Genomic DNA, 24,753 nt, shown 5'->3' with positions numbered 1-24,753 from the left:
CCTTTGGTTCGCACCTGCCTTCGGCTTCTCTGACTCCAATCACAAGTAAAGAGAATTTACAAGAATCAGATATGAACAGAATATTTTAACCAAGGTGCATTTATTCACTTGAACCTAACCGGGGTGGAATGACCACAACAAAGTAAGAATGTTGTCTAATATCACTCCTAATACAAATATCGGGTATGAGTATCATTAAAGAATGTTGAATAGGTTCCTTTGGCTTTTTCACTTTTTAATTTTTTCAGAAATTTTTCGTTGTATGTACATACAGAAGTATACAAGGCGAGTGTGAAATAGATAGATATGTAGATAGATAGGGAGGTCGATAGAGAGATAAACAGGTAGATAGATAGAAAGGTATGGTTTGAATATCTTGTTATGGCTAAGGGTTCAACATCACTTAAAACGTATGCGTCTGTTACCTCAAAAACATGCTATATGCCATGTTTTGAAAAATTGAATAAATCGCAATTGAAAATGAACGACTTTCATATCAAGAAAAAGTTTTTATTTAACATGGCATTACTTTTCAGTTTTGTTCAACTTAAAGTTGTTTCTTTATTAATTATTCCCTTGTAGCAATTTTCTAAAAAGTTTATCAGTTTATGAATATTTGCAAAAATGTGTCGGTACGTGATCATGTTGCCTGCTATTCCGAATTTATGCACTATAGTTTGTTTTAGCATAATTTTTTGGTATGAAATCTCTAACATGCTTGAACTGCACAATGTTGTTGAGTAATAATAACAAAATTCACTCAGAACCTGTACTGATTCATTGGTTTTGTCTTTTTCAACAGAATTTCCGAAATTTTCCAAATGCTTTGTCAGAAAAAAGTACATCCTTTATCTTTGGTTCTAAATACAGAATTCTGAGAATACTCAGCTTTTTTCTAATTGGCCACCGTTCTTCGACAAGGACCAGAAATGATCTTAAATACAGAATCATTAATTTATGATGTGAGTGCCGATTGTCGACTAAAGACCAACCATGGGAAGGCGCAAATGCATTATGTATTATTGTGAAGTGAATTTTGTCCAGTTGAGTCTGCAGTTATCGCTTACATACAGATAATTCCACTGATAATTTGTCGCCTTCCTTAACACGGAATATATTCGAGCCATTCGATAAACACTGTTCTCATATTGGATATATTCTAATCATCCCTTGTGAAGCTTGAAATGAAATGTCATTGCAATTCGCATCAAAAGGGAAGAACATACGAGTATACTTCATCGCAGGAAAAAGATCCTATCTGAATAGTTAGGAGATGCTTCGATTATTGCATGTTTAATGTATGTGATCCATTACATTTAGACCCTACTTCATCCTGTGACGTCACACAAACGAGAAATTGTTTTTGTATTCGAATATGGTGATGACTACAGTTGCATTAGGCGAGTTGCATTTGCATGGTTTATTCGTGTCTGTCTCTGTCATGCAGAGAATAATATTTTGCATTTCGCAATGGAACGATGAAATTTCACTGTAATGCAGACAGAATTCCTGCTATAAATTATACTTCAATTAAATAGATACTGCTTCTCAAGAACAGACGTTAGAGAGCATTTTAGCATGTCTCTTGTGAATATATAAAAAACGTATTCACCATGTTGTTTGCCAAAATATAAAGCACCTTAAAGCACCTATTCTTTAAGGCCTTCATAGTAAAGGCCAGTACTTGCTACTCTGAAAGAACGAACCGGAAAAAAAATTACTTTTACTACAGTCTTGTTATCAAAACTGGATTAATAAACTATGCCGTTTGATCATTCCACACCCATCATCTACATATATCAATTGGTATCTCTTCATTTTAAGTGCATTCCTCATAACCTGGTGTCATGAGCTGTCAGATACTGCAGACCTGGTGTGCTTGACTGGCTTTTGTGACACAAAAAACTACTTTGTTGTTGTTGTGAGTGTGTATGTGTGTGTGTGTGTGTGTGCACGTGTGTGTCTGTGGGTAGACAAAGATAACTAAATAGTGTATGATTGCCCCCTTCTAATAGAGCCGATTTCTACCCTGTCTAGATAACTGTTATCATGACGAGTTTGATATATATAACAATGTGCAACTGTTCATAATTATATCAGTTTAGCCTGCTTTCAAAAGTTTGCCTTTGATGCTGTATACATGGAGCTTAATTACATGTATGAATTACGGTATAGATAAGGCTATGTTGGTAGTGAACAGCGGGTCTGGGGAAGAAGTGAAATAAGGCAAAGTATCATTAGAAAAATGCATTGTCATTAATGCCAAGTGATAAATCTACTGTAATATTTCATATTAGGGCAAAGTTGTTCAACATACATATTTCACGATGTATTTTACTTAGAATGTGGAGAGAGAAACTGACACAGTTCGAGAGGGTAAACAGTAAATCATTTTATCATAAGGTGATATGGGGATTCGTTAATTCAGTGGAATTCTTCTGATATTTTTAACTTTACGATGGACAATGGCAAAGGATTACTCACCACATGCTTCCCATTACTGATATCGTTAGACCAAACCGCTGACCACATTTTAGTTCTCTGTGAATTGTGTGTCAGTTACGTCTTTCTCTTTGGAGAAGTAATTCCAGCTACTTGCCAATATCTACATGTCTTTTACATTTATACTCGGGTAGAAATATGAAAGCATTTTGGCTTAATATATTAGTTAGGGAAGGAAAGAAATATCAAGAGAAACATCATTATTTGTACTTTTTAGAAGAACGCTATTTACAGTGGCAGTAATGATGAATCAACACATCAATAAAAAAAAGAAAAATTCGCGATGAAAGTATTGGCTGTTAGTGTACGGGTGATTTTTTTTAAAGGATCGCTGCTTTCTAAGTTTTTTAAATAACGTACATGTGTAGACAAATATCACCAAATCTTTTAGCTATAAAAAATTAAGAAAATAAAGACAATGCTACAATATGATGTTCACGACAAATATATCAATTTTACTCACATCCTGCAATACGTGCATTTTCGATAAGTTACACGTGAAAATTAATGGTGCAAAGGAACGTTTTCTATGCTCCACAAAAGAGATTTTAACAGTTTAACACCTGATCATCTCGAAATCAGTCAAACATCTTTCAGCGGATAATCTCAACGTAAGATGGAAGATGATAGACGCCTTCGTTCACCCTCGGGCTCTGTTCAGTAACCTATTCCTTGCGTTGCCCTCTACATGACCTTGGTGGCGACGTTCTTTATGAACCTCTCATACATTTTGGTAGTTAATGTTGAACTTTTCCCAATAATAATTTAATTTATGATTTTTTTTCTGCAGCTCATTCTCAGAAGGGAATCTCATTTAAAAAGTTAATGCCTCCGAAAACTGTATTTCGTGCATCAAGGTTATGGCGGACGAAATTAAAGACTATTCCGCCGATATTGAATCATAGCTCTCTCTGGAAATGCAATAAAAAGAGCAGTGGTGTGTGTGCATGTGTTTAGAGAGAGAGAGAGAGAGAGAGAGAGAAAGTTACACAAGGAAACACCAGCGTCTACAAGGTACTAAAGGGTGAGATAAAGAGGTAGTTTTAGTGACATGTATTTGAGAGAGAGAGAGAGAGAGAGAGAGAGAGAGAGAGAGAGAAATGTTTGGAAAATTATGCAAATACAAAATCATAATAACTCAAGTAAATTAAATATATTCTAGAAATAGAAATATGATATATGAAATATGATATATGATATATATATATATATATATATATATATATATATATATATATATATATATATATATATGTATATATAGTTACTAATGGAGTTATAGGTATTTCAGTTGAAATCTTGGAGACTGAATGACACATGTCGGACTGAAATTTTAAATGGTAAAACTAATTAGAACGAGAAACTGAAAACAGCCCATAAAATCGCCGTATAGAAAAATATCCACATACAAAGTGTCCTTCCTAATTGGACCAGTGGAACAAACAGGCAAAAAGAAGAAGAAAAAAAAAGGAAAACCTTGAAGGCCTGCCACGTTATGTGGAGGACGACAGTAATGACGAATCCGAAATGAGAAAGCATGAAAGGTGATAAACGGGGAAAAGATTCGACGTCGGCTTATGGAACGAAAAAGAGGAAAGTTTTTTTTTCTGAATGAATTCTGAATTCCGAGGTCCATGTGTATGTGGACATTCGGCAGAAAATAATGTTAGTTTCGAATTGGGAATCCTCTCTCTCTCTCTCTCTCTCTCTCTCTCTCTCTCTCTCTCTCTCTCTCTCTCTCTCTCTCTCTCTCTCATCAATATACCGAGCGCAAAAGAGTAAACGGATAAACAGAAAGAGAAGCGAGATAGGGAATGTACCTTCAAGAACAGTAATCAGAAGGAAGGAATGATGAGTCTTTTCTTTGATGCTCCTGGCTCTAAGAGAGAGAGAGAGAGAGAGAGAGAGAGAGAGAGAGAGAGAGAGAGAGAGAGAGAGAGAGAGAGAGAGAGAGAGAGCTCCTAACTCGAAACAGTGGTGTCTTGTTTGGATTTCTTGTACTTTCCACCATCTCAGTTGTTGCTTATGCTAAAACAAATCTGTTTGTGTTTATATGTACATTTTTATTTATGTACAACTTCGTGCATCATTTACATCCTTCACATCTCTAAATCCTCTCTCTTCTCTCGTGTCTTTTAATAAATTTCCATAGGAATGCTTACCCATTAAGAATTGCAACAGAAATAACAATAACAAACTTGGTTCCATTTAATTCAGTCATCGCTTAATATTTGTAAGAACAAGAGTAAAGGGATTTTTGACTGTTTAAATTAAGAGATTAGCTATGTTCTGACACGTCCTCTGGTGTTGTCTATACATATAATTGCTTTAAGTGTATTTCAGGGGCTTACGTGGGATCCTCCAGTAGGCTTCTTTAGGTGTGCATTGAATCGGTTTTTACACTTGGAGCAGAATTCTAACCCAGGGCACTCCAGCATCAGAAATCATTCACAACATTGCGAAACCTATGTAGGAAACAAAGATTTTAGTGTCATCTGTCATATTGCCGACCCTGAAGACTTAACCGAGCCTGAGTCATTATTGATAAAACAGCTTGTATCGTTGTTAAATGCTCAGGCGTCCTCAAGTCCACTGTACTTGTCGTAATCTCCTACTGTGTTGTTTCGTTTTCAATTGGTTCTTTGTTGTCTCACCCCTAGGTCAGGTGTGCTTTCATTTATTTCATTCCTACTCTTTACTTTATTTTGCATGGTTTTTAAAGATTATACTTATATGTATTTTTATAATTTTTATGTGCATCCCTGAAGATGTTATTCTGTAAAAGATTACGAAACGTCGGTAATAAAAAAAAAGACAGCCTTGTCACTTACGGTTTTCTTCTGTCTTCCTTTCAATATGTATACCTTGAATTTTTCTTGTGCCCTATATCATTATATATATATATATATATATATATATATATATATATATATATATATATATATATATATACAGAATATATAACCACAAGTTATATCCCCTATGACACCCCTCCTTCAAAAGAAAAGATTTATAATTTCCAGCTGGGGCAATGTCTTTTTGCTACTCTACCCGGAGAAAACGTGGATATGTTTTCTACCTTGTGATTTATGCTGTACATCAATTTTCCTTCGCCTTCGAAAAATGGTGAATTTTGGAAGCGTAGTTTCATCCCTAAAGTTTTGCGAAAGCTTGGATGATCTGTATATTATTATTATTATTATTATTATTATTATTATTATTATTATTATTATTATTATTATTATTATTATTATTATTATTAAATAATTTAACAATACCATGAGGGTACCATTAATAATTTGCATAAAGCTAGCAAAGAGTATTTATAAATGCATACACACACACACACACACACACACACACACACACACACATATATATATATATATATATATATATATATATATATATATATATATATATATATATATGTGTGTGTGTGTGTGTGTGTGTGTGTTAAAAGTTTTGTTCTTACACAACGTTTGGGTAAACTGAAAATGTTTAAAATTCTGGTATTCTTTTTTAAATGGTAAGATATCAAGGCTCGATATTCGCTGTTGCTGAAAATTGGTCAGTCTCATAATAAAAAGTCTGTTACTTATTGTTGGTCTGTGTATTGTGTTCTGGAATCATGTCATATGAGGTATTGATCATATATCCACCTGTCAAATGACCAGTTCGAAGTTATATTGATTATGCCCCAGACTACAATATTTTTTTTTCTTTAACAGATGGTGGTATATTAAAGATTCACTGCCTGGAACCTGTCTAGTCAGTCCGGTCATATTACCTGGTGATTTGGCTTATTTATCTGCATCCCATCTCCTTTAACGCCTATGTAAGTAAGAGTCCATCATATTTTAGTATTTCTACTAGTTTTATAAACTTTAGAATAAACGTGAGAAATTTTGCGGTAATCATTTAAAATTCTTTTATAGCACCTCTAGTCACTGGGGTATTGTCACAGTCTGTGAGGGCATGTTTATGTTATTCTTAACTGCTGACCATATTGCAGACAGATGTGTAGTTATATTAAAAGCCTTATTAGGTAAAGAGAACTTAGTTTTTGCATTAGATAATACTGCGGGAAATTTACAGACGTCAACATAAATTCGTTAGTGTTATCCTCTGAATCTCCTTTTCTGTTCCATCTTGTATCAGTTTAGATGATCGGCAGCTCATGTACAATTTTTGATGACATATATATATATATATATATATATATATATATATATATATATATATATATATATATGTATGTGTGTGTGTGTGTGTGTGTGTGTGTGTGTGTGTGTGTGTGTGTGTATGTATAAGGACTGACACATGTCATATACCTTGGATGGTGCGGTTATACTCACATTCGCTGATTAAAATTCTATTGGCTCTCTTGAAAAGACAGTGATTGATTAAAATATGATTATAGCATACTAAAACTACTAAGTAGTCCGTGTCGTGCTTTACACTGAAAAGAAAATAGTCTTTAATTTAAATGATCATTATCAGTATTTTGGGAAGATTTTGTTACACTTGTAGTATGAACAATTCTTTTCTCAGTGAATTACATTTCAAGCATAAATATTGTGAATTAGAGATAAATACTTCAATCATGTATCGAATACGATTTTCATAACTGAAGTTTAACATAAGGCACTAAAATAATAATTTTTTATAGAACTTTATCCAGGGTGTGAAATAGCTCTCGTATACAAATCTTACACAGTAGGAACAAAATTAAAAGTTGGCTTGCAGCCCCCCCCCCACCAAAAAAAAATTAATTTGTGGAAGAGATTTAATGCAAAGAAATTTCAAGGAAAAACAAGCTTCATTGTTAACCCGTTGCACCTTCTTGCAGTCACGAACAAGATAAAAATGTGTTAAAGAAAGAATGATAAAAGTTAGGCTGTCTTTTATAACCTTGGAGAGAAATCTCATCACAGCAAGAGAACTTCGACTGCATAAAGCATGCATTTTTGATATTGCAAGGCGAGTATGGTGTGCCTGAAAGACAGATTGAATAAGATAAGAGAACCAAAGTTGCTTCTTTTAACATATATAATTTTTCTGTCTTTAGTTTCACTTGTTTTTATTAAATATTTACAAAAATAACTTAGAATATACTCGGCAGTAATACAAACCCAGAACTATATGGTCTCCTTTTTAGAGATATATTTATGTATATATGTATACGTATGTGTATATATATGTATATGTGGTTTGATGACCACTGCCTTTTCATTTAAAAGTACATTAATTATCATAATGCCGATGATTTTAAGATAATCGGTTATAACTGGATTAACAGATTTGAGGTGTTCAGTTACTTGGTTGATATTTTGACATAAGGGATATTTATCTCATTGTTTATGTCTATTTGTCTGTTATTTGAAGAACCTCCATAGTATGTTTTGTTCGCTCTGTTGATAGTTTTTCAGTTATCTATGCTAGCTTCGGTAAGTTGGTCATATGTTGATGTATTGTGTCAAAATCTTTTTCGAGAAGCCCATGCAAACGTACGAGTATGTTAAGAGCCGTGGTCTTTGTTGAAACATCTTGATTACTTGAGAAATAAATATAAAAATACGATGAACACTGGCTGTCTTTATAGAATGCATGCGTATTTTGCCTATTCTGTTATAATCGTAATATCTAGGAAAGGCTATTTGCCGTCTACAGTATATGCTATTCAGTTTTGAATTTGATTGCTGGAACAGCTTTATTCAGTCTTTTAAAGACACTGAAATTACCCGATCTATCATCCTTGAACGTGAATATACCATCAACATACCTAAACCAAGTCATGTTTTGTAAACCAAATCTTATTTTAAGGTTTAATGGACGGAAAGATTTCCGTTTCGTTAAGTTCCATGTTGCAGGTCGCTTTTGTTTATGACAGTAACCATTGCAAGAAAATAGTGTGGTTACCCAATAGTTATTCCTATAGCTTCCCTAAGATATTTCAAGACGGAACCCCGTAAGCCTTATAATATCCACCAGAAAATTTTTCATGTATAAGTTATCAAAGCAGCTCCCAGAACTAGTATCACCTTTCCTGTGAACCTTTTCATCTTCCCATATAAAACATGCAAGAGACTTCTTCGAAATTTTAATGAATTAAACATTTCTAGGTGCAACATCAAACGCCTCACTTCTACACGTGGAATCATTTTTTACCGAGAAACCGATAGACGACGTGTTGACCTTTTAAAGTCGAAAACTAAGAACATAGAAGATAGTTTTTCCCTTTGCCTTGACAGAACTATAAAATTAATTAACATATTCAGAAATCATATACTATTTTAATTTATATCTATAAGGTACTTCCACTTTTGATTGGGTACAATGGAGGTAGACGCACATCTTATAACGCTTAGCTTTCAGTTTTAGCTTATATCCAAGCCGTTAATCTTCACATTATAAAGGGTCCCAGTGTCATCTTGTTACACTGACCCATACATTGTATTTGCTTCTTTCGGAGAATGAAGCAAATTATGCAAGAATATTTTGACCCTAAATATTTATGAAGTGAAGGACAGATATAGCATATAAATGTTGAGAGCACGACATTCATCACATATGGAGCAATCAGTAAAAATTAGTACAAACAAATTATGTTATCAAATGAGTAATATGAGAGAAAACTAAAGTTAATGTATTGATAATAATGCTATTTTAATTCTAGCTAAGACAAAATTTTAGTGGAATTAACATAGTTTCAGATTACTGAGATGGAATGAAATTCCAGTGAAGTGATATGTAGCTCACTTACCTGAAAAAAAAATTCACGTCACAAAAATTACGAAATGTTCTTTTCCTCTTTTCCCTACAGTAATCCATCCGAAATATATGGACTTTATACAAGACAGCAAGAGCTTTGGGGAAAGATATGACTTGATATCGATGGAAACACGTACACGTATATAAACAAAAAGAAATAAGTAAGTTCGTGTAAAAATGTGAGTGCAGTAAATCTTATGCAACTTATAAATTTCAGAACTCTTCCTGTGTACAAGATTTGACATTTACGGTATGTATAGTATGAAATATTGGTTAAAAAAAGGAAGAATTCTTTTCTAACTCGCACACGCACCATGTATCTAGAGAGCCGTTATAAAGGAAAACTATCACTGAGACCAACATTTTACCGCGAGAGGCGGTTTAACCAATCAGCGCTCTTGTTATTGTCGCCGTGTGAGAGTATTCAATGATCGCACGTAATAACCCCGTAAATAAACAACTTTATCGCCATTATCGTGGGTATTATTGCTCAGGAAGGTATGATATTGTCCACATATCGAGTTTAGACAACGTAGACTCTATGGAAGTGTTCGATGTGAGCTGGCCGTTCCCGGATAGTGTATAGAAGGGCGAAAAGTAGCTCTGTGGGTCGCTGGCTATTCTGGATGATGATGTTTCGTGTACAGATGATGGTGATGGTGATAATTATGAGCCATTTCTGGTAAATAGATCTTGATGACAGTGTTCCTGAGCAAAGGCACTGTTATGAAAGATGGGAAGGAAGCAGTGATGTTAAAGAGAAAATGTAAAAGAAAGGGTGCTAGGCCTAGTGTGAAAAGAAAAAATCGTATCATTACCCTATTGCGATTATTGTGAGTGACACAACAGACGACAAGTAAGTGCATCGCAATAACTGTGATAGTGATACAGAATGTAATGATCCATCCCCTAGTAATACTAGCAACACCATATGTGTGTGCAAGTGCCACACACATTAGTTTTGAAGCCCATGCCAGTGCCACCACCACCGGTGATTCCAAGTCTGTGGAGCCTTCCATTGATGAAGCCAACTCCCGGTACAACAGGAAAAACGAAGAAAAAGTGTTAGTAGACCAGAAAAATATTCTCCTAAAGTTGCTAAAAGGCAAAGGAAATATTGCCCGTCGTACGAAACGTTGAAAATTACTGGTAACAAGATAACTGTTTCATCAAATAACCTAGGCCTAGGTAATGTTGTGGCTACAAGAACGAATGTTTTCCTTAAGTTGGGGATTGGGTGTTTAATGTAATATTCAAGGCATACTGGTAAATGAAGGATTGTAACTTACAGGTAGTTTGTTCTTGCAGCTGCACCAGTAAGTACACCCCGAATCCGCACAGTTTAGAGTCACACCTCAGCACCGGGTACAGTACGAAAATACGTTAATTGGATGGATGTCAAGCCAGTGGTCTGTGTCGACCTAGACGTATACAACGGACCATTCCACGCCCTCGTCTTTCTGTCACCGTACCACAAACCCAAATCTTTGCGTAGTCTTTGTGATGAAAACCCCCATCTCTCCCGGCTATGGCCTTCTGAGCAGAAATGATGGAGACAAGAACCCAAACCTTGTGAGTACAACTGTTTTTTTTTCCTGTTATCCATCCTTTTTATACTTTTTCATCCATAGATTATTATTTTTGATTGGTTATTCACCATTACCGTTGTCATTAATCGTTATTCACAGGTTAGTATGTTTATTATTATTACTGTATATGCTACATGTTTGTTTGTTAATGGTTGTAAACGGTGTGACAATAGTGATTTATTAATTTTTTGTATTACTCATCGTGTTCATCGTCATTAGTCATTATTCACAAGTTTGTTAGGGTCATTATTAGGGTTATTACTCTGTTAGTTAAAGTTTATTAATTGTTTATGTGTCAATGTTTTGGGGAATTTTTCGGCATTAACCACCATTATCGTCATAACAATGTTATTCACAAGTTTGTAAGGATTATTATTTATAGACTTTAGATTTGTTAATGCTTATTAACTGTTTGTGAGAATGTTTATTTTTTGTGATATAATTTTACCCTAATCACCATTATCTTCATCATTAATTGGTGTTCACAGGTTTGTTTCAACATTTTCATGTTTATTATCAACATTACTTATTATTCGAAAATATTTGCTTTGAAATTTTATTGAAAAATTACAAAATCAGATTGGGGTCATGCTTGAAGGGAATTTTTCTTTGTTTATTAATGACTGTTACAAACAGCATCTTTATTATTCTGCAATTATTATTTGTGCGAAATTAGAAATTGCAGGAAAAAAATGTCTTTGAAATTTTATTGAAAAATTAGGTCAAAATCAGATTGAAAGTCATGATTTTCATTTGCGATTTATTGTTCCAATATAGTATGCCTAACTCTAGCACACTGCATACTTTGTAATGAACATTGTATAAATAGTACATTTCATGAAAACCAAACTTGTATATACATATAATGTATACTATGAATATTGAAAAAGAATACTGTGGGGTGAGACATCACTAGTATGTATGTGTGTTTGTTCCAAAGCCTAACTCTATAATGCATTGGCAACCAAACTTGGGGTTGGGGTGGGTGAGACATCACTAGCACCAGGGCACCAAAGGGGTTGGGGGGCTGGCCTTTCTGTTCTGTAGACTTAATGACTAAATAAACCCTATGAATTTATCATACCTCATTTCGGTATACATATGACTTACTATCTGGAAAATAATACTCTGGCCGGGGGGGCGGGTTAAGACATCACTGGCACCAAAGGGGATGGGGATGGGAAGGGGGTGACATGTAAAAATAACCGAAAACGGTAGATATTAGAGTCTAATCCATAGTTTTCAGGGTCGCTGAGATGAATGGTGACACTCCCGATGCCATTTAACTCCAAGTTCAGCCCCAATAGGAAAGGCGGGGTGAGAAGGGGTGAATAACGAAATGTCAAAAATAACAGATATTAGTGTCTAATGCATAGTTTTTGAGGTCGCTGAGACGAATAGTAACACTCCCGATGCCATTTAAGTCCAAGGTCAGCCCCAATAGGAAGGGGGGGGGGCAGGTGGGGAGAAAGGGTGAAACATAAAATGTCAAAAATGCTGGGCACTGTAATTGAAGTAACTATCTTAACGAGAGAGAGAGAGAGAGAGAGAGAGAGAGAGAGAGAGAGAGAGAGAGAGAGAGAGAGAGAGAGTTTAGTTTATTGGTTGTCATTCAGAGTTTTCCTGGGAAGTGCCAGGTTAGTCAGTTATATATTATATATATATATATATATATATATATATATATATATATATATATATATATGTACACATACATACATACATACATACATACATACATACATACATATATAGACACACCTACAGTACATACACATATATAATATATTTATATATATATATATATATATATATATATATATATATATATATATATATATATATATATATATATATATATATATATATATATATATATTCCTTTTGAGGGTCCGTATTGGGAGGGCAAATTAATCCAATTCTCAACAAATATCCGTGGGTTGAGACTGTTAGGCTTTTCTCCTTTCTTGACTCCATCTGGCTTTGGTAACCATTCACAGGCGGGTAGAATTGAACCTAAGGCCTTGTGAATATGACCCCAGTGCTCTACAATGAAGTGAACTCTTAATTTCTCTATTCATAAATATTTTTGAGAATATTATCCATTACAAAAATTTAAAACGAATTCCGTTCAGTGCCACATCACTCATGCTATCACGAACAATAAGAATTTATTAGCCCTCATAAGATTATAACATCTGTTCATTTCCAAAACATTTTGCATGAACTGAAATTGACTCCTCCTTTCTCTGTGAGGCGTGATATTGATCGCTTTTCAATTTTTTAGGCTATATTATATGAAATGCACTGGCCACGTTCATGGGACCTATGGAAATGCAATGGCAAACGAGTAGCGACATCAAACTTCTTTATTTTACAATATTTTTGGATAATTTCTTTCATTGAAAAGTTTGAATTCAAATATGTTGAGTAAGAATCTCTTATTCTCCGCAGATAGAGAGAGAGAGAGAGAGAGAGAGAGAGAGAGAGAGAGAGAGAGTAGCTTATCGTTGGATTATTTATGTCACGATTAACGTTATTCTTGCCTGTTTAAGCTTTGCACTAGAGACTTATTATTATTATTATTATTATTATTATTATTATTATTATTATTATTATTATTATTATTATTAGAAGTAGTATTGTAATTGTCACTGTTTCATTATAACTATTATACACACAAAATGACGGTAATATAAAACCCTTGGTCTATCGTTGTCACAAAGGAAAAAATATTGGGTACACATATTATTATTATTATGATGATGATGACGATTATTATTATTATTGTTATAGAGCTTTGAAAGATTTGATTATTGATTAAGAAATAACCTACCGTTTTACAATTATTTAATTATAGCCTATAGATATTGAATTTTATTGTCAGTCGGCGAATTAGAAGTTTAATATCTTAAAGATATTAATCGATCTTACATAAACATAAATTTTTCAGCCTTGAAGTTGTCAATTTGTTTCAAATTGTTTTATTAATACACATATTTATTAGAAAATTTCTATAAACGTTGCTTTTGCTTAGTAAATAATAGTGAAATTTAGGACGTAATCCCGTCTTTATTAACGAACAATTGATGAATACTGCAAAAGAGTTACGCAGAAGACAAGCATAAAGAAATATGTCTCACATTCACAGAAAACGAGGTGGATAATTTGCTTTCTAGAACGAGAATCTTTTGTTCAAAAAGGGACAACAATGTATGCAGCAAAGCATACAAATATGCACGCACTAAATTTTAAACTGTCAATGGAAATCGAAAGCTTTTGTTTGTTTTCGTTAGGTTTCACATTATTGAGTCATATTTACGTTTTCTGTACGACTCTCTTATGATATGCAAAGCAAACTTTATATTTCCCGGCAAGATGATTTGCATTATCGACATCATATATATATATATGATGTCGATAATGTAAATCTGTGTTTGCTTGTCCAGCGGGTAAACAGAAAAACTGTAGTGTGTGAAATGTCTTCTTTACAAAATTGTTCTTTTTATACATAACCCCATACTCTCTCTTTCTCTCTCCGTTTATGAAAACGAGAGGCATTTCAAACATGAAAATAGAAAGCCTGGATGACATGAATGATGCATTGCTCACGGTCTTCATTGTTCAACTTTCAATACATCCATATAAAGATAGATAAAGGGTATGGACAAATTCGCTGCCATTCATAGGAATAGTTGTGGAGGGAGTATGAAAGGGAAGGCCATTTCGAATTGTCATCTGATCAGTCAACCGCAAGCTATGGTTTTCTTTTTCTCGTTTTTCCCATAGATAGACATTGTATATTTGTCCATGCACAAACAAATACACGTACACACAGATACATGCACGTCTTCCTTATTGGTTTTATTATGTGTTATAGACGTTTTATTAACTCTTTCTTGGAATAATGTATCGAGCCTGGCATTGCAGCTCATATTAATAAATGTAATGTAAGTGTTTCACTTGAAAAAAAAGTTGCTGTACATTGTGACATACTGGTGTGTAAAAGGACATTCATTAAGAAAGTCTTCTAATATGAATAGTAGCGTAGTATACAGTAAGATTAATCTTTGAATGGGTGATTGGTTTCATTCACTCCCCATAGCACTTGACCCTTTGAGTCCTTTGGCCCAAACTGATCAAGTATTTGTCAGAATACAACGATATCCCAGTGAATACGCTTGAAGTTAGCGTAATTTAGCTGTGAACACTGTCTTTAAAATGCTTGGCGATATTTTCATATGATAGTTCTTTCGTATAATTACATTCATGGCGCGACGCTGATTGAGTTATGAAGCTCAGTATTATAAATTATGTTAGGTACATATATCTGTGCGTTGTTTAAAGAACATTTGGCAAAAGTAAAGCTATGCTAATTTCTGTGGCACTATGGAAACCATCAATAAATTGCCTTTGCAATTAAACTGAAATTAGTTTACATACTTAACCTTGCCCTCACTAATACTTCCAGGTTAAAAATCGTCTCTTCCTTTACTTATATATACTTTTCAAGAAATATGGGGTAATTTATCTGGCCGTGTAAGGCTAAGGAGCTTAACCTAGAATGGACTACTTAACGCTTCAACTCTTGTAGCCATTTCAGCTCTAATAACGTTGGCATTCCTCATTCACATGCACATATTCATGAAGCAGGTGATCTATGCAGCCTCGGTAATTCAAGATCATCAGTGGAGAATCAGCAGTGATTTTGGGGATCGCCCCGATTAAGATGAAGACGTTGGGGTAATCACCACTTAACATTTCACATCAGTCGAGTACCCTAAGATACACATCTCTCCCGTTAGTGTTCAAACTTTGCTTGTTTTCACCATGGTTTATATGGGGTTTATTGTTAAAGATCATATGCATTGGGGGCTGTATAAGAAATAAATGTAAATTTCCGCTCAAATATTGTAGGTAAAAATCCTTTCAAAGCTGAAATATGTTGTATTGAAAGTACGACGACAAAGTTGACCAGTTTATTCAATAAAAAAGTTATTGCAATAATGTTTGCAAAGACCATCAATTTTCACTTCAACACTGAAAATTTCAAAGACATAGCTTAACAAATAAACGCGATTCATTAAAACATCAGTCTTATTTTGCTCATCCTGAAAATGCATGAGCTAAAAAAGAAATGTACTTACGTCTTAGGTAATGAAATAAATATTCCATATACTATTTAGAGAAAACTGTACACGAAGAATCATTGGTTAAAATAATTGAAATAAATTCTCTCAGATAAGACATTTCACATCACTCGGCAGGACAAGCACAAAGATCTTGGAGTACAGTTAAACCACATTTTCAGTTTTAAATCAGCCGAAGCGAACTGGAGTTTTAAAACTGCGTCCGAGGGTGACGGTTGGGCGAATGTTCATTGAGAATTGATGCTGAGGTCTCTGAAATTCTCTTTACAGCTTCATTTTAAGATTTATTTTCAAGGCAAACATTTATTACTTGCTTTTACGGAAAGCAGATTAAACTTTGCTTTTACAAGTGGTGGGACATATTTTAGTGGTTCGAAGAACAGGGAACAAAATGAAATTTTGTGTGTTTTCCGTAATTCATCTGTTTCGTTTACTTATTTACATACATATTTTTTCTGTTTTCATAAGAATCCATTACTAGCATACCACGACAGAAATCTTGTTAATTGTGTAACGATTTCAAGCTGTCAATTAAAGATTTCAAGGATTTTTTTATATCATAAATAGGAATCAATTCTTCTTTTAAATTCTTATTAATTTCAGGCAGTCGGCATTATTACAAAGTAATTGGAGAGGACCTTTAAAATGTCACACATTAACATCAGTTGTTACGTTACTTTTCAACTGCTATTTCACCAAAGCTTTGCACTTTGAATCGAACACAAAGAACTTCAAGTTGCAAAGCAGAAAGACAGAAACACCTGTTTTATTTATCTAAGCTACAAAAGTGTAAATACAAATATTAATGCTTTCTCTTAGAAGAGGGTTAACACAAAGGATCAACACAAAAGGCAGTGTGTAACTAGTAATATATGCTTGCTTGATGGAAGATGCGTTTAGGTCATTTATTCGTTCCTGACAAGTCAGATACTGTTAAAAACTGGCGTCCGGTTTCATTCTAGTAAAATCAGGACGCTATTTTCAGAATACCACCAGTATTTAAGTAAAACATAAAAGGCAACCTCTTATTCGTTGACTCATCAAGACAGATTGTCTCAAACTTATTAAGAAATAAGGTACAATGCGCAGTCGGGGTAATTTCAGGCATTTAAATAGTATTCCGAAAATATGCAGCGGTACGAATTTGAACTCGTAAAGAAGAAATGACGGGAGAAATGCTTATTTCAAGCAAAGTTGGTAAGGCATTTTAAATATTGCCTATACTGGAAGAAATAGATAAATCACAATAATGTTAAGGAATGTCTTGGGGGTAGTTACTTCATCTTAATATATATATATATATATATATATATATATATATATATATATATATATATATATATATATATATATATATATAAATTATATAATATTATATTTATTATATATATACTTATATAAATTATATAATACACATATATATGTATATTATATATATATATGTATATATGTATATTATATATATATATATATATATATATATATATATATATATATATATATATATATATATATATATATATATATATATATATATATATATATATATATATATAACAGACAGACGGGATGGGACAGATGGACGGAACGGAGTAGGACATGATAGGTAGGGGAAACGGGAGCAGACGAATGAACCTGACGAGACAGAAAACAGGACGGACGGACGTACGAGATGGGACAGGGTGGGAGGTGACAAATCTTCGGATGGACAGGATGGGACAAAATTGGACGGCACTGCCGGACGGAGTGAATGGATGTGATAGGAGCGGTCGAAAGGACGGACGGATGGGGGAAGCCGGACGAAAGGAGTTGGCTGGACTGACTGATAGACGGGACGAACAGACGGACAGACGAGACGGAGTCGATGGGTTTTATTGGCTAGACGGACGGATAGAATGGGACAGACACATGCGCGGATGGATGATATGGGATGGGTGAATGGGATAGGATGGGGCGGATTGACAAGTCGGGTCAAATGGAGAGGGCGGGAAGGACAGGCAACGAACGGGACGGGTGGAGTGACTAGCTGGATGGAGGCGATGGGGTAGACGGACGAAATGGGACTGGATGGGATGGACATAGAGGTAGGTCATGGTGGATGAATGAGATGGGAGAGATGGGCGAATGGGAGAGGATAGATGGATGAATGGACAGACTGTAATGGACAAGACGGGACAGGGCGAACTGAACGTGAAAGACGAACGAAGGGAAGGGACAGATGGAAAGGATGGGAGTGACGGACAGATGGGCAAGTGGGACTGGGACAGGTCGGGTGGACTACAACCTAGCCATAATAAAGAAAATCAGATTTTGAATTTTGAAAATGGTATGAAATCATATGTGTGTATGTGTATATATATATATATATATATATATATATATATATATATATATATATATATATATATTATATATATTTGGGAGAGAGAGAGAGAGAGAGAGAGAGAGAGAGGGGTGGGATGGAGTGGGGTGGCGCTAAAGATAGACTTTGCGGATAAGATGTAATCCTCATATGCACACACACACACACACACACACACACACACACACACATACACACACACATATATATATATATATATATATATATATATATATATATATATATATATATATATATATGTGTGTGTGTGTGTGTGTGTGTGTTGAGAATGTATATATTTCTGTAAATGAAGAGAGAGAGAGAGAGAGAGAGAGAGAGAGAGAGAGAGAGAGAGAGAGAGAGAGAGGGATAATCCTCGTATTATGGAATTATTATGCAGTTGAATACAGAAAAATGGAAATCCCAGATGTGTTAACTTATTCATGCAGCAACAATTTAAGAGACACGGTAACAGCAGAATATTAAAGGGAATGGAGGTATTAAAGATTATAGTAAACCCTTTCCCTATCTGGAAAGGATTACGTAATGTATATGTTACTTGTTTACTACGCAATAAACTGTACACATACTTTGAATTTCTTTGTTTAAGTAATAAACAAAGGAATTATCCCTTAGGTAATAAAGGGATAATTTTATATGACATTAGGGCAAGATAATAAATATGCATCATGTATAATATCAATAATATTTTATTCCTAGCGAAATAAAATTTATGTGATTCCTTTGGAAAAAAAAATCTAGTAAGATTCATAACGCTAAACCAACGAGTTCAGCTGAAAGTATTTCCCTCAATGATTAAAGATGAGTGGAATGCATATACATTTTTTTTATTTACAGATGAATGTTTGAATAATAATACAGTAAATAATAGAAAAGACTAGCGTACAATATTCGGGTGATCGTGTCCAATAAAATTGTAAAGCATAAATGCAACTGTGCATTACAAGGATATTAATATTTGGGGGCGTTGACTTTACTTAATACATTAGCAATAAAAACACCATAACATAATTCATACATTGTAGAATGAGAAAAGAGTAAACAACATAGGCTATGCACTTTTGCTCTTCAGTCAAGAAGTAGAATTTTTCCTTTGAAAAACGTACGGAAATTTCAATGGTATAGCCTAATGAATTAGTGTAAAAGTTGCTTGGTGAAATTATATTCTAACAAGCAATGGGTACTTTTTAGAAATGTTCTAATGAGTTACATTTAGTACCCAAAGGGTAAAACTGCGTTTACATTTGAATTGTAACTGGAAAATATATTATGGTAATAAGGCATTATCAAATTTCAATAAGTAGTGGAGACATATCGTGCGTTATCCCATCTAGCCCTATTTATGAAGCTGTTCAAACATGCTTATTACTGTTGAGTTTAATGGCTGAAAATAAAGGTACTTATATGTGTATACTAAGTTGCTAAAACATCTATCGATTTACAGTAAATAGAACATTACCTTGTAATCTTGCCACGCCATCAAAACCCCTCTTAAAGGTTGTGAGGTTCGAAGATTTTCGAGTGAGGTTCGAAGATTTTCAAGCGAGGTTCGAAGATTTTCAAGACGAAGAACATTTTATTACACTTTCCATCAAGTGATTTTCTTCATATTAAATAGTAACATTGGCTATTAGTATATTTATTCAATAGATCTTCGCGGCTGTAATTTCAAATTTTGATTTCTTATTATGAATATTAATTTCTATTCATTGGCTGTACTTGTGACACCCGTTTATAGCTAGTTTTATTGGTTAAGGCTCTATTTTTGCTCTTGTCGCTTACTTAAAGAACTTAAGCTTTTAAGGATCATGGCATTAAAGTTCATTTTTATTCGTATTTATTATAATTTAAGGACATTATTTAATATTTACTAGGTTAATTATTTCTGGGTATGCATTATCTAACTTTATTGCCTACCTTTGAGATATGTCAACAGAAAACGCTATAGAGATGACAAAGTAGCTCTCAGAATGAAGTACACATCTTGAAACTAGTCAGGAAAATTTAATATTTTTTTCATTTTTTTATACCGATTAAAACGTATTTTACATGTTCAATAAAACAAATTACACTTCCTTTACAATACTAACTTGATGTTTTGCTTTTTCAGTGAAAACATGAACCTGATAAAGTCTATATTTGAAACATACACATAAAAAATTAGATTTTATGCTTGCTTTTTACACCTAGTTTTAGGTACAAGTGTCTGAAGTACATAATTTATTAAAAACTCGATAAAATTCATTGTATTATTCAGTGTATTTTAAACGTTGAAAACGCCAAAATTCCAATAACGGTCATTTACTCTCCTACCAAGAAGAGAAGCAGAAAAAATAGAATTATTGGTTTCCTACAATTTCCTGTGTACTGCAGAGCCTTTATAAAATGGATGGATTCATGGCATCCTGTTTCTTAAAAAGTGTCACATGAAAAATTTGCAGGGGCAGGAAGCGTTGAATGGTGTTAATACTGGCGGGAGGTCACGCAAAAACGCCATTAATCTTGTTAGCTTCATAATGTACGACGCAGCCTGTATCCAAATCCTTCCTTTTCTTTTCGAAAATCTCGCTGTCGTAGGATCGATTATTACACATCGTCCAAAGCGTATCTCATGTTAATTGTTGTGTTTATCATTTGGTATTATGTTTAATTAGCTTTTAAGTACATTTTTAATAATTGAAGGCTTTGGAATATATATTTAAAGTGCAGTGCAAAGTTGGACAGGAAAAGCGAAAAAATAATGAACGCATAATTTTTTTTGGTAGTCAGACAGAGATTTCATTAATGTATTAGAGAGCATCGATTATTAATAAAGAAAAAAATTTATTCTTTAAAGGAAAAGAATTAAATAAAACTACTAAGCTGAGATGACCAGTACTTAAATATGACCTGTTCATTCAGTTATATGCGTATGAAAAAAAGTATTGCATACAAATATAAAAGGAATAGTTAAAAATATTGGAAATGCTGACCTAAATTCCTTACCTGGATGTTAATAAGACAAGTTGGAATAATAAGCGGTGCATAGCTGAAAATAGTTATAAATCTGTCGTTGTAAAGATAAATATTATGAAAGATTCAGACTCATCCACCTGCGCATATGAGATGATTATTTACTCTTGAGCACTTTAACAAAATTTAAACTCAGTTCTTAACTACAGCAAGAAAACAAATTCAGTAAAATAACAGCTATTACCGTTTCGCACCAGATAGTGTGTAATTTAAAATGAATACCCTTCTCTTGACAGAGATTAGTCAGAAGTATTTTCTCATAATGATGAGACAAGTACCCATTGAGCTTACTTGAATCCCACTACATTAAAAATGTTTGTGTTTATAATGTGCTAACAAACAAACACACCTACTTCGCACACTTCTGCTGACTTGAGCACAAAGCAGGTAACTGAAGCGATTTATGAAGCAAAGGAGGCTGCGATATCATACACAACGGTTTCATTCATAACTCGCTAGTTAAAGGGGTTTTTTTCTCTCTCTCTCTTGGCTGCCCTCACTGTGCACAAACGCACGCTTACAAACACACACACACGCACTCTCTCTCTCTCTCTCTCTCTCACACACACACACACACACACACACACACACACACACATATATATAAATATATATAAATTTATATATTTATATATATATTATATATCATATATATATATATATATATATATATATAAATATATATATATATATATATATATATATATATATATATATATATATATATATATATATATAACCATTATCAGTGCCTTGTTTACTCATTGCAGATGAGCACAGACTACTCGTTGAACTAAAGGGTGTTTTATATCTCATTACACTGGTAACATAAACTACTTCAAAAATAAATTTTCTGCTAAAAAAACAACAGAAAATATGAAAAGAAAGAGCAGCTTATAACCTTTTGTTATCCCGGAATGTAGGAGTTTTTTCATGTGCCAAGATTTCGACACAGCGTCTTACGAGCGCAAAAAGAAGGCTTTCAACTTCCTTACTTCAGTAACTAAAGGACTGAAAGAGCTGTTTATCAAGTCCAGCAAGTTACCAGGTTTGTTCTTTGATTACAGAAGAGACTTTCAAATGCGTAAGAGTTTCCTCAGAGAAAACTAGCAAGTGGAAGACCCTAATTGAAAAATTAAAGGGGAAATTGATTATACAAGAAGCTAACATCAACTTTCTTCACGGTCTGTTAAATAAAGAACATAGATTGAAAGTCTCAAACAATGACTCTCTTTAAGTTATGCAAATTAATAAGAATTCTTGTTTTGTTAAACACAATCACACGCACTATATCAACAAACTTTACTCATCAATTTTCATGAACAATGGAAATGTAACTTACCAAGTGGAAGCAGTCATAACAAAATAATAGCAATACAGAGGAGCGCAAGTATTTATATTAATAATGGATTCTTGCAGTTTTTTAAGTATAAATCAACCACATATTTATGTAGCTTCTAAGGAAGTGATATTTTCATGTGTGTAGAATGAAAGCTTACACTGGCCAGCAGAAACATTAATAAGGATAACGTACCTTTGTAGCAGTTCTTTCTCATTACCCCTTTCCAATTTCGTTAGATATTACGTTATTTTGTTATTGGGGTTCCATTGTTCTTTCTTCACTAATATGGCTGCTTCAAGTTGCAATTGCGTCTTTGTTTCCGGAAATACAATCGAGTTATTTTCTCGCATTGGTCACGGCAGTTGATTGAGAGTCGCCTTCCTTCATCAACAGATCAGTAGGTTATCACTTTCACCAGCAATCCACTGGACTCTCTCTCTCTCTCTCTCTCTCTCTCTCTCTCTCTCTCTCTCTCTCTCTCTCTCTCTCTCTCTCTCTCATCAGAAATTTCCATGCTATTGACCATTCCATCTCACTCGCCAGATTTTTAAAGTCGTATATATAATGTCCACCTGACCGGGAGAGGACTCGATTACCTTTCTACTATAGTAACTGTTCAGCATGTGGGTTCTTTCACCTTTGATTTCTATCAGAATCTGATGATGGATAATTAGTTGTCTGATGATGATTATTATTATTAATATTATATTATTAATATATATATATATATATATATATATATATATATATATATATATATATATATATATATATAATATATATATACCTATATATATATATATATATATATATATATATATATATATATATATATATTATATATATATATATATATATATATATATATATATATATAATGAGGTTAGTACACATATGTAGAAATCTTATATTATATTTCAAAAAGTAAGAGAAATCTTAGACATATTTCAAAAAAAAAGACTTAGAATTACTCGTTTTTATAAACAGCCACGTTTACGCAAAATACGCGATATTTCTGTCAAATGATGAAAGGAATGGGACTCGTTATGGATGTTTATACCGTCGCATCACACGCACTGGTCTAATAATTCGCCAGTTGGGCGGATGTAAAAATATTCGTCCACTATTGATCAGTGTACCGGTTTTCTTGCAATTTTCATGACGGTGAATACTGCTGTCGATTATGTTGTAACGACGGATTATTTCCATGTGGTTTTGTAGCTCTTTCATAGCTTCATAATCCAACTTTTTAGGTCTTTCATATCCTCTGTATCGGCTGTAATCTTTCGTAGTTGTTGCCCCAACGAAATTTCCACTTCGACGGAATCTGCAAAATCACTTTAAGTGAAAAGCAACCCTTTATGAAGTCTTTTCATAAACAAATTTTTTCTTATTCTACATTAAATTGATTTTTTAATAAGGTTAAGAAACCAATAATTGACTAATAATATATTGCAAATCAGGAATGATTGAATTATAAATATTAGGAAAACATGAAATTAGTTTGCATTAAATAGCACTAAAACTGGTTGTAAAATTGGATTTTAGAGGGGAGTTGTGTTTCCATTGTGATTTAGAATTGTAAAAGCTAAGGGAATTGTTTAAATCTGAGGAAAGGGCTGTTGGAACAGGTGAAAAATTGTGTGGTAGGAAATTGGATAAAAAATGAAATGTGGAGTAACTGACATTAACTAGCTGATGCTGTGTTCCTTTAGTGATCGTGAAGAGAAGCAGCATCTACTGCTAAAAGATTTAGAAGGGGTTTTAAGACGGGGGAAAGTTTAAAGGGAAAGTTATCAAGAGTGTGGAAGTGAGGGTAATTCGATGAGGAAATTAACGTATGTATATAAAGAGGCAGCCCAGAGGGTTGTAGAGTAATTTGCAATGGTTTTTCCATAAAGGTGCGGTTTCTACAACACTCCTACATAAAAATGAAGTGTGGGTGATGGGTGCAAATAAGACAAAGCAGGTCAAGGCAGTAAAGAATGTGAAGTAACAACT

The 24,753-nt window shown here is 33.7% G+C and overlaps 1 protein-coding gene across 2 annotated transcripts in view; it reads left to right on the top strand.

The window, feature by feature from the left end:
- LOC136853460 (uncharacterized) overlaps window positions 1–24,753 on the top strand; it is a 456,271-nt gene that overhangs the window by 196,569 nt on the left and 234,949 nt on the right. The window contains exons 6-7 of one of the 2 annotated variants that reach the window (XM_067129055.1): window positions 6,234–6,340; window positions 10,585–10,848. The gene's annotated coding sequence lies outside the window, so the exon portion shown is untranslated. Of the gene's footprint in view, window positions 1–6,233; window positions 6,341–9,328; window positions 10,849–24,753 lie in introns of both variants that reach the window. The other variant, XM_067129054.1, reaches the window with a different exon arrangement.

The sequence above is a fragment of the Macrobrachium rosenbergii genome, chromosome 27 (assembly GCF_040412425.1).
Source record: "Macrobrachium rosenbergii isolate ZJJX-2024 chromosome 27, ASM4041242v1, whole genome shotgun sequence".
Lineage (NCBI taxonomy): Eukaryota > Metazoa > Arthropoda > Malacostraca > Decapoda > Palaemonidae > Macrobrachium > Macrobrachium rosenbergii.
The sequence above is the reverse complement of the archived record's forward strand: the minus strand, read 5'-3'. Positions and strand labels throughout refer to the sequence as shown.